Source organism: Heterocephalus glaber, unplaced genomic scaffold, assembly GCF_053883595.1.
Source record: "Heterocephalus glaber isolate CG9 unplaced genomic scaffold, H.glaber_assembly_v1.0 deba00001150, whole genome shotgun sequence".
Classification (NCBI taxonomy): domain Eukaryota; kingdom Metazoa; phylum Chordata; class Mammalia; order Rodentia; family Bathyergidae; genus Heterocephalus; species Heterocephalus glaber.
Window position 1 is genome coordinate 2,282,371 of NW_028258204.1, and position 12,387 is coordinate 2,294,757.

Here is a 12,387-nt window from a genome sequence, read left to right on the forward strand (position 1 = left end):
AGGATAAGTCATTACATATCAGGTATAACCATCAATGTTAATGGTCTCAATTAACTAAACAAAAGAAATAGGCAGAATGGGTCAAGAAGCAAGATCCAACAATATGCTGCATACAAGAAGCACACTTAATTCAAAAAGAAACTCATAGACTGACAAATAAAGGGTGGAAAACAATACTCTATGGAAAAAGAACCCAAACAAGAGCAGAAGTAGCTATCCTATTTGCAGATCAAATGGATTTCAAACCAACACTGAATAAGAGAGACAAAGAAGGACACTGTATCCTTATAAAGAGAAAAATCCAAAAGGAAGAGATGACAATCATAAATACATATGCACCAAATACTAGTGTGCCCAACTATATAAAACAAATACTAACAGACCTGAAAAATCAAATAATCACTAATATAATAGTAGTGGGGGACCTCAATACCACACTGTCACAAATGGATACATCCACTACACAGAAAATAAACAATGAAATATGAGAACTCAATCAAACTCTTGAACAAATGAAATTAACAGGTGTCTGCAGTGTTCCACCCCACAAAATCAAAATACGCATTCTTTTTGGCTGCACACAGGTCCTTCTCCAAAATAGATCATACACTTGCTCATAGAACATTTTTAAGTAGGTGCAAATGAATTGAAATTATTCCCTGTATATTAACAGACCATAGTGCAATAAATTGGAAATAGACAAAAAAAACCTACAAGAATTTCAAAAACACATGGAATTTGAACAACACACTCCTGAAGAAGCAATGGGTCACAGAGGAAATTAAAGAAGAAATCAAACAATTCCTACAATTAAATGACAATGGCAATACAACATATTGGAATCTATGGGACACAATGAAAGCAGTCTTATTTGGGAAATTCATAGCAGTGAATACTCATACTAGGAAAACAAGCTGAACATCAAGCTTGTAGAAAAAGAAGACCAGGACAAACCCAAAGCTCATAAAAGGGAGGAAAGTATAAATATCAGATCAAAAATCAATACAATGGAGACTAAGACAATGATACAAAAATCAAGTAAGCAAAGAGTTGGTTCCTTGAAAGAATAAACAAAATTGACCAACCCTTACCGAACCTTATCAAAAAGAGGAAAGACCCCAATCTATGCAATTATGAATGAAAAGGGTGAACTTATAACAGATGCAGGAGAAATCCAGAGGATCATCAATATCAACTTTCACAAACTGTATGGCAATACAATGGAAAACACAGAAGAACTGGACAGATTCCTAGATATGTGTGGACTACTAAAGTTGAACAAAGAAGGCCTAAAATTCTAGAAAAGACAATATCAATCAATGAAATTGAAAACATAATTAAAAACTTACCAACTAAGAAAAGCCCACACCCTGATGGCTTCATTGCTGAATTCTATAAGGCATTTAGAGAAGAACTATTGCCACCACTTGTTAAATTCTTGAAACAAATTGAAATGGAAGCAATACTCCCAAATTCATTTTGTGAAACAAGCATTACCTTGATCACAAAAGCAGAGAAAGTCCCAACAGAAAAAGAGTGGTTCAACATAAAAAAAACAATAAATGTAATACAGTATATCAATAGAGCCAAGGACAAAAACCATATGATCATCTCAATAGAAGCAGAAAAAGCATTCAACAAAAACCAACACCGATTCATGATAAAAAACCCTACAGAAAATTGGAATAGAAGGTCTTCATCTGAATCTGATTGAGGTTATATATGAAAAACCAACAGCCAACATCATATTAAATGATCAAAAACTGAAATCCTTCACACTAAAATCAGGAACAAGAGAAGGATGTCCACTATCACCACTCTTGTTCAATATAGTTCTACAAACATTAGCCACAGCAATTAGACAAGAGACAGAAATAAAAGAAATAAAGATAGGAAACAAAGAAGTCAAATTGTCATTATTTGCAGGTGACATGATACTCTATATAGAAGACCCAAAAAACTCCACCAAAAGTCTTCTAGACTTTATAACCAAATTCAGTAATGCAGCTGGATACAAGGTCAACACACAAAAATCAATAGCTTTCATCTACACGAAAAACAGACTCACTGAGAGAGACATAGGGCAAACAATTCCTTTCATAATAACATCTAAAAACCTGAAATACCTAGAAATCAACCTACCAAATGAAATCAAAAACCTCTTCTCTTAAAACCATAGAACTCTGAAAAAAGAGATTGAACATGATATCAGAAAATGGAAAGACATCCTTACCTCCTTATTAGGAAAAATCAACACAGTGAAAATGGCCATACTTTCTAAACTGATGTATAGATTCAATGCAATCCCAATTGAAATTGCTGCAGCATACTTCACAAACCTGGAGAAAACAATACAAAAATTCATTTGGAACAAGAAGAAACCCAGAATAGCAAAAGCAATTGTAGTCAACAGAGAAATGGCAGGGGATATCACAACACCCAACTTGAAACTATACTACAAAGCTATTGTGATAAAAATAGCATAGTACAGGTAAAGAAAATGACCTGATAATCAGTGGAATAGATTAGAACATCCAGAAACAGCTCCAGACACTCAGCCACCTCATCCTCAACAAAGGAACCAAACAACCTCACTGGAGGAAAAATAGCCTCTTTAATAAATGGTGCTGGAAAAATTGGGTTTCAACTTGCCAAAGATTAAAAGTAGACCTATATCTCTCACCATGCACTAAACTAAAATTTAAATGGATTAAAGATCTAAATATTAAAACAGAAATGCTGAACCGGCTTGAACAGAGGTTAGGTAGAACTCTTGAAGACATTGGTGTAGGAAAATATTGTATAGACAAAACGTCAATTGCCCATGAACTAGCACAAACATTCAACAAGTAGAATATCTTCTTACTAAAAACCTTGTGCACAGCAAGAGAAACTACCAACAGTGTGAAGAGACAACACACAATGTGGGAAAAAATTTTCACCAGCTATTCCTCAGACAAATGTCTACTATCTTGAATTTAAAAAAAACTTAAAAAGATCAGACCAACCAAATTTAAATACTCAATCAAAAAATGTGCATCTGAAATGAGCAGACATTTCTCAAAGAAGTAGAAATACCAAATAAACATATGAAAAAATATTCAATGTCACTTGTCAATTGAGAGATGCAAATGAAAACAACATTGAGATTCTACCTCGCTCCAGAAAGAACGGTTGTCATCATGAAATCAACCAATAATAAATGCTAGCAGAGCTGTGGCAAAGTCCCATTTGACCCAGCTATTCCCCTGCTGGTATCTTCCACAAAGAATTTAAAGGATCTTACCACAGTGATATTTGTGCACCCATGTTCATAGCAGCACAATTTGTAATAGCTAAAACATGGAAACAGCCCAATTATCCATCAACTGGAGACTGGATAAAGAAAATGTGGGTTTTTTAATAAAATGAAGTACTACTCAGCCATGAAAAATGAGAAATTACAGACATTTATAGGTAAATGGATGCACATTGAGGAGATACACGTAAGTGAAATAAATAGCACACACATGTGTAAATACTGAATAGTTTCTCTCGTGTGAGAAACTGAAAGTGTAAATAAGGACTATAAGGTATAATAGATACTGTGAAATAGGAAGAAAAGTGGCACAGGTGAAGGGGAATTGGGAGGAGTATGAGAAAGGAAAGAAGGGAATGGAATTAATATGAGAAAATGGAAAAATGGAAACAAAGTCTCTGTAAATAGGGAGGGATGGAGGAGTTAAAGGGAGGGCAGGGGAAGGGGGAAAAAATAAGAACCAAGAGATTATGTAAAGGTGCAAATTTCCAATGATGAATGTCATTATATTGTATACTTAAAATGTACCAATGATTAAAATGAATAATTGATAATATGAAATAGGAAGAAAAAGTCCAAAGGGGTAGGGGAAGTGGGAAGAGTAGGGGAAAGGAAAGAAGGGAAAAGAAAAATGATGAGAAATGGAAAAATGGAAACAAAGTCTTTGTAAATATGGAATGGTGGAGGGGTGAAGTGGTTGCAGGGAATGGGGAAAAAATAAGAACCAAGATGTATCATGTAAAGGTACAATTTCCCAATGAGAAATGTAAATGTATACCTAAAATGTGCCAATAAAATAATTTTTTTCAAAAAGTCAGACCTCCCAAATTTGAAGACCCAATGTAAAAATGGGCATCTGAAATGAACAGACATTTCTCAGAAAAAGAGGTAGAAACAGCAAATAAACATGAAAAACTGTTCAACATCACTGATCATTCAAGAGATGTAAATAAAAACAATGCTGAGATTACATCTCCCTCAGAAAGAATGGCTGCTATCATGAAATCAACCAATAACAAATGCTGCTGGGTTTGTGGGGAATAAAGAAACCCTTCTCCCCTGTTGGTGGGAGTGTAGACTGGTGCAAACACTGTGGAAATCAGTATGGAAATACCTCAAAGAATTAGGATTAGAGGTGCCATTTGACCCATTCCCCAAAGAGTTAAAAGAATCATACCATAGTATTATATGTGCACCCATGTTCATAGTGACACAGTTTGTAATAGCTAAAACTTGGAAACAGCCCAGTTACCCATCAACTGGAGACTGGATAAAGAACATGTGTTTTTTTATAAAACTGAGTACTTCTCAGACATAAAGAATGAAATAGTAGAAACATTTACAGCTCAATTTATGCAAATTGAAGCCATACTCAAGTGAAATAAATAGGACACCCATGTGTAAATACCAAATAGTTTCTCTGTTGTGAGAAACTGAAAGTGTAAATAAAAATCAGAGGTATAATAGATAATGTGAAAAAGGAAGAAAAGGTCCAAAGGGGAAGGGGAATGGGGAGGGATTGTGGAAAGCAAAGAAGGGAATGGAATTAATATAAGATAAGGAAAAAATGGAAACAAAGTCTTTGTAAAGGAATAGGTATGGAGGGGTTGAAGGGAGGGCAGGGGAAAGGGGAAAAAATAAGGACCAAGAGAGATTATGTAAAGGCACAAATTTCCAATGATGTGTGTCATTATATGTAGGTTACCTAAAATGTACCAATAAAATTAATTTAAGAAACTAAAATATAAAAAGGAAATTCAATCACTAAAAATTAAAGGATAGAAAACCACCTTTCATGAAAGAAATAAAAAGAAAGAAAGAAAGAAAGAAAAGAAAGAAAGAAAGAAAGAAAGAAAGAAAGAAAGAAAGAAAGAAAGAAAGAAAAGAAAGAACAAATGCTGGCATGGTTGTGGGGAAAAATGAATCCTTCTCCACTGCTGGTGGGAGTATAGACTTGTGGAACCACTGTGGAAATTATTGTGGAGATTTTCAAGAACACTAGGATTCTAGTTTGCACTGACCCATCTATCCCCCTTTTTGGTGTCTTCCACAAAGGATTAAAAACATCATACCTCAGGGGCCATGGATTTAGCTCAGTGGTTCTGCTGCCTGTCTTGCAAGGTCACATAAGGTTCTGAGTTCAATCCTCAGTACCAAAAAAAAAAGACCCCATATCATACCACAGTGATATATGCACATCCATATTCATAACAGCACAGTTTGTAATAGCTAAATCTTGGAAACAACCCAAATGCTCATCAACCAAGGGATGGATAAAGAAGATGTTGTTTTTTTATACAATGAAGTACTGCTCAGCCATAAAGAAGGATAAACTTGAGACATTTATAGCTAAAGGATGCACCTAGACACTATACTCATAAGTGAAATAAGTCAGATACACATGTGTAAATATTGCACTATTTCTCTGGTGTGAGAATCAGAAAGTGTAAAAAAGGACCAAAATGTATAATAGGTATTGTTAAATAGGAAGAAAATGTTCAAATGTGAAGGGGTGCATGGGGGGGGGGAGGCAGAAAAGGAAAAGAAAAAACAAGAATAGAAAGATAAAAGGGAAACAAAGCTCTTATAAATAAGAAGGGAAATGGGGTAGAAGAGAGGGGAGGCAAATGGGAGAAAATAAGAATCAAGATATAGCATGTATAGGTACAAATTCCATATAATGAATGTGATCATTATTTATATCTGAATTGTACCAATAAATTTAATTAATGTTTAAAAACTAGTATTGCTCAAGAACAGATAGTTATTTATAGAACTAAGAATCAGGATTTAAAGTGCTCATAGGTTGTTCTAAGGTACAAGGAGACAGATATAGTACAAGTATAAAATAAGGGAAATATGGTGGGCAAAATATAAGATAATAGCTTTTAACACTTCTTGGTATCGTACTAGTTTAAGACTTAGCAATGTTTAGGTATCTTAGAGAAGTGGGTGATTTTTAGGTCTGTAGCAAGAAGTATATATCTTGATATAACAGTGTCAGGAAAGTTTAAAACTAATATGACAACATCAAGAGCTAATCATAAAAGAGACTAACCAGAGCAGGACAATCACAGCTTCACAAATATATATAATCATTTGACTTATTGAAATATTACAAATGTATTTAAATCAGTATGTTTACAAAAATATTACAACAGAAACTAACAAAGAGGGTGATTGGCAACAAATTCAGTATTTCTGAAAGATGAAAATATCAAGCACTTTTCCTGCCTTTCCTATAAGAAATTTACCATGAGACAATCAAATATTGCTAGATGAAAATGTAATTATACAAAGTCATTTTAACTTATAAATGGAAAAACATTATAAAATTTGAATATCAACATATTCATCTTCATATGAGTGCACCCAGTAGATTAATGGGTCCAGATATTGAGTATCAGAATCACCAGCATCACGAAAGGTAGACATGCAGACGTTTTATCCTTCCTGTACACTCACTAATTGAGGATACCATTATAATCAAGGATCCAGCCTGCATTATCAGATTGTCAAAAAGTCCACTAGTCAAAAAGCCAGGGCTCTTCAATAGATGGATTGTAAAGAAAAGAAAGAGTTGGAGTGGAAGTCATTAGATTAAAAGAATCCCAAGTTTTAAAGATGAAACCATGGAAGATAAGAGTATAAAGAATAGCAAGGATATGCTTACTGTAAAAGGCTCAGTTGTGGGGAGTAAGAGTGACAAGAGGAGGGTTTGAGGGAAGCTGAGTGTCACATTATGAGAGAGACAGGTCAAAGGAAGATTCCGGGCACCTACTGCTAAGATGGGATTGCTTAGCTTGTAACAGCTCAGTAAGGCAGATATTTGTATATTTTTGAGAATCAGGTTTCATTTAGAGTAAAATATTAAAACAAAAGAAAGGAAAAATCCCACTTAAGATATGTGAAAGACTCCTTTTTTTTATTTCTTTTTTTTCCCTACCTTTGCTATCTTTATGTCTCTATCTCATTTTCCTACATGTTGATATTTTATTAGCAGTTTATTAGCAGTATCCAGTATTACTTTGCATTTCTTTGGTTTAAAAAGTGAGCATTTTTATGTTGATTATATCAATGTACATTTTTTTATTTGGAAAAATTTTATTCTCAGTACCTTTTTGGCTATGTAATCATATTATATGATTAATTTAGAATTGTTTGGGAAGAACTTTTATTATAAAGATTATTGATAAATAAATTATTTGCTATGCAAAAAAAAAAGTGCTCCCCCACCCATAATGGTGACTGTTACCAGATTAGCTAATTCCACAAACAAGAGCAAAGAACCACTCCAGGTCACAGTCACAGGCTTAAGAAAGATGATCAACCTGGGGTCACCTTCCCAGAAAAATCCACCCCAAACTCAGGGGTGCTCAACTTAGTCCTCATTGACCTCCTGAAAACCATCCTAAAGACAAGGAATTAAAATGCACTAAGTGAACAGCAGTGAGAAGCAGGGCCACTTGTGATAGTATTTCCTGCCAAGAAGTGGTGCTGGACTTCTATTTTAACAAAAGGAAATGTTTCGAGCCTTTCCTCTAGCAGTGTGGCTCTTCAGTGCTCACTCTGTGGCTCCTGCACACTGGCTCTTGGATCCTTTGATTATCCACTAGAGGAGCCCAGCAGTCTGCTCGTGGAGACCAGGGCACTGGGCCACGATGCAGGAGACCAGGCATTACAGACTCCTCTGGGAACATTTCACAGTGAGTGAAAGCAAACTCTGAAATCCTGCCTTAGGTTCTAAGGTCCTGCTTTAATTAAGACTGAGAATTGCATAACAAAATATTTGGAAGAATTTTTATGAGATGAAAGAGTGACAATGCTAGACCATTTATTCGACAAATAGCACCGCATAATGATAATGAAAAGTTTGATATACAGTACACAAAATAATGTATAAAAGAAAAAACTGTGATAAAATTTTAATGTTTATTACATTTAGAAGGTGGAACTATAAATAAGATGAAAAATTTTTATTGTACTAGCTAAGTTTTCTATAATAATTGTGATTTTTATTGTGCATATAAGCAAATGCCAATGAAAATATATTAAAATTTAGAAAGAGTTGTATTCATGGATGAGTGAGAAATGATGCAACCACAAAGAAAAATACACTAATGGTTCCTCAAAACTTAAATCCATAGTTGTATATGGCCCATGAATTCCACTATAGTTAGAAAAGTAAAGACAGGACAGCAAAGGTAGAAACATACCAATATGCATCCAGCTGGGTTATGACTATAAAAAGTGTGCAGCCCACACAATGTGTCTAAAAGTGTACCATAACAGCAAAATAGTCTTACATGTTTCATATGTTCTTTGACCTATTAGTCTAGTTTTCAATCTGTATATATGATAATTAATTTTATAAGGTTTTATAAGATAAATGAATCTGATGCTGGAAAAATAAAAGGGGGTGGAGGGAAGGGGAAAAAGAATTGAAATGTGTTATGTACATGTAGCAATCCTCTACAGTGAATGTAATCATTATGTACTACAAATGTGTACTAATGAAAGTCAAAAAAGAAAAAAAGGAAAAGTGCAGGCATCCCAAAGTAGCTCCACTCAGGAATGAATAAATCAAGTGTGGAGTGCCAATGCCCATGGCTTTTGCTGTGTTGTTGAGGAAAGAAACCTAGCATACGGTGAAAGGGTGGCACTTTGAGCAGTAGCTAAGGGTAATAATCTCACCAAGCAGAGGCATTCCTCAGATCAATCTGAAGTACTGTAATAACAAACAAAACACTACCATAAAATTTTGGAGATAAAGAATGTGATTAAATAATAATGCAAATGTTCTAAATATCAATAAACAGAAATGGTTAAATTCAAATTTTGGAGATAAAGAATGTGATTAAATAATAATGCATATGTTCTAAATATCAATAAACAGAAATGGTTAAATTCAAAATTTTGTGCAACTATATTTTAATCCAATAAAAATAATTAGAAAGGAAAGTAGTGATTATTGAGGGACATCTGATATTTTACATGCATTTGGAAGGCAATGAAGATGCATAGAGCTGTGTGCTCTACCTGTGTGCACCACATCCAGAGTGAATCCTCATGTAGACTGTGGAGTCTGTGTGACAATCATATATGGATACAGGATCTGATCTGTAGTACATGGAACTATTGCTGATGGTACTGACAGTTTGAGATGCTGTGCATATAGGTGAAGAGACAGATGATTAACCTAAGTCTCTGCTCAATTTTACTTGGAATCTGAAACTTCCCTAGAAAATAAAGTATGTTAGAAACTGCCGAAGGATGGGATTTTGAATGGAGAAGTTGTCTTTAGACATAACCACATCCCCTCTTGGCTACTACTAAAATTATACTCACACAAGGCAGCATAGCATCACATTTTCCTGCCAGGTACAATTCACATCGTCCCCACTAATCCATGTCGAGTGTATTGGGTATGTGGTTCCATCAAAATCCTTGCATACTGAAAAGAAATCCATGCAGCGCCATCAGAGGAGCACCAAAGTCATGAAAGAGGAACAAAGCTTTGAGAACATTGAGGCCTGGCCCTGCCTTGAGGTGATAGAAAATTTAGAAGCCATGTATGAGTCTTCTCAATATAATAAGGTAAATTACAGTACTAGGAAGTCCATGAATTGTTAACATTTTCCAAAGCACACTCAAATCATTCTATGTTTTACTTCAAAATAAACATTTCCAGTAAAACTAAGGCCCCCTTCATTAAACTTATTTAGGCTCTACTTTCTCCTTATTGATTGTGACTAGATAAATTCCTCACTTCAGCACTTTTGAGTTTGTTTCTGTTTATTTTGTTTCTTGATTCTATTGGCACATGAGAAGTGAACATCTTGGGGAGAAAAAAATATATTGAACAGCTGCAGGTCAATAGAAGATCTCATTTTCAGCATACAAAACACCTTGGGTTCCGGCCCCAGGACCACAACAAACAAACATACAAAAACAATGTAGAAAAAACAAAAAAATCCATGCTAAAGTCCACCACAGAGAACAGAAATTAGGATTCCTAGATGTGGGCCTATGCTGTCATCAATTTAGAACACTCACTAAGTGATGCCAGTGTTTAACCAAGGTTGAGAACTGCAAATGAGATCCCTGGGTCACCATGTGCTTGCAGAACTCCCACATTCAGCATCACCTGAGCCACCCTTGACAGGTAACCCTAACATCTGCCTTCAGGTCTCCTAAGGGGCACCTACAGGTTAAGACTCCTCAGGCTGGGCATGAACATCAAAGACAGAATATCTCTTTGAATAAGCAGTAGTTCTTTTTTTTTTTTTTTGAAAGAATCACTGTTATAGTAACTTTAATTTATCTTGCATTTTACAGAAGGCTATGAATGATTTTTAAATAGCATCTCCTTATCCCATCTTGTTTCTGTGACAGTTGTTAAAGTAGGCAATAAGTATGTCAACAGCTTGAGCATTGGCAAGGATTTCAGATCAACCAACCACTCGCCAAAAAACTGCCAAAAAAAAAAAACTTGGCAGCTTTTCTATCTTGTATTTAATACAATGATATATCCACTCTGATGGTAAACCTGTCCAGCCATTTCCTCAGAACACACTTTGCAAAATCAGTGGTGATTAGCAAATTAGTTGGCTTTGGCACGGAGCTGTATTTGTTTGCCTGTGACAGCCTAGAAGCCAGTTTTGATACTGGCAACAGAGCAGAGAGAATGAAAGTTTCACACTGTAGGAAATAGAGCCCAGGGCTGGGGATTTAGCTCAGTGGTTCCAGTGCCTGCCTTGCAAGCACAAGGTCCCCAGTTTGATCCCTGGTACCAAAAAAAAAAACAAACCAAAAAAAGAAATAGAGTCGAGTGTCCTTCTGCAGAATTGTGTCCAGTGATCAGCATGTGTGACAAGTGACATATTCCTTGATATATCTTCTTAAGACATTTTCTATCTCTTTCTGTTGGAATCTTCCTTTAATTACAAGTTGGTTATTACCACATATAGAACCACTTGTGCCCAATTCTGCCAATAAAAATGCAAGGAGATGTTTGGGCTGGCGATGTAATAGTTTACAGATATCTGTAAAATTGACAAAAGAAGTTTTCTTGGCTCCTACCCAGACGACCTGTGGCGGTTTCATGACAAATTTTCTTTTTTCTCCAGCAACCATATCTGGATTCTTTTCCTTCATGATGTTGAACACTCGATTCAGTAGCTCTTCATATGTGTAGTTTCTCTCTGAGCCTGCCCAAGCAGGGCCTGTCTGGTTAATGAATGAAATACTATCATCTTTTTTACTATCTTCATCTTCTAAAGCTTCTTCTTTTTCTAGTATTTTATCCTCATCTGGGAACTTGACATTCTTCTTTTTCTTCTTTTTATTGCCAAGCATAATATCAAGGTCATCCTCTGGTTCAGTTGGCTCTTGGATATCACTTTTACTCTTAAGATCCTTTATACTCTCTTCAGCTTCATCAATATCAAATATCTTTTTTGGTTTTTTTCTTCTTTTTCTTTTGATTAAAGAAATTCAAGTCATCTAGATCATCAGAAGCATCTTTCTTCTTACTGTCCTATTCATCAGGTTCCACATCTTTGTCTTCGGTTCTGGCTCCACTTCTTTTGTTTCTGAGGGCTGGGTTTCTTCTGTCTGGCCATCCCCTTCCTCATCTGTCATAAAGGGATGCTTCTTTCTCTTCTTGCTCATAGTAGGATCAAAAATCTTCTTATCCCCGGACATGGCTGCAGCTCCAGTGGGCTCAGCTAGGATGGGAAGTGAGACAGGTCAGCCCCAGGCCCCAGTGTCCATGCTCAAGCAGTAGTTATTAACCTTGAATTTGTGTAGGAGTCATTCAAAGAACTGCTGAATGTGCAGCTCAGACAACAGTGATTGTGGTTCACTGAATCTTAGATAAATCACAACATTGGTAAGTCTGAAAAGTTCTCCAGAAAATTCTCAGCCACACAGAAATGTGAATTGCTTTCTTATATACAGGGCACATTGAAAACCCTCATTTGATCCCACTTTTCCCTCACCCAACTTCCTTTACTGACTCAAAGGCTTTCACCTGCAATCAGGTCCTATCTAGCAGGCTACAGTAACATAATCAACATTAAAAATAA

General features: G+C 35.6%; 1 pseudogene; it reads right to left on the bottom strand.

Annotated features, from left to right (window-relative positions):
- Positions 1–10,901: 10,901 nt before the first annotated feature.
- LOC101697908 (eukaryotic translation initiation factor 2 subunit 2-like) lies at positions 10,902–12,004 on the bottom strand (annotated as a pseudogene).
- Between the last annotated feature and the right edge of the window lie 383 nt (positions 12,005–12,387).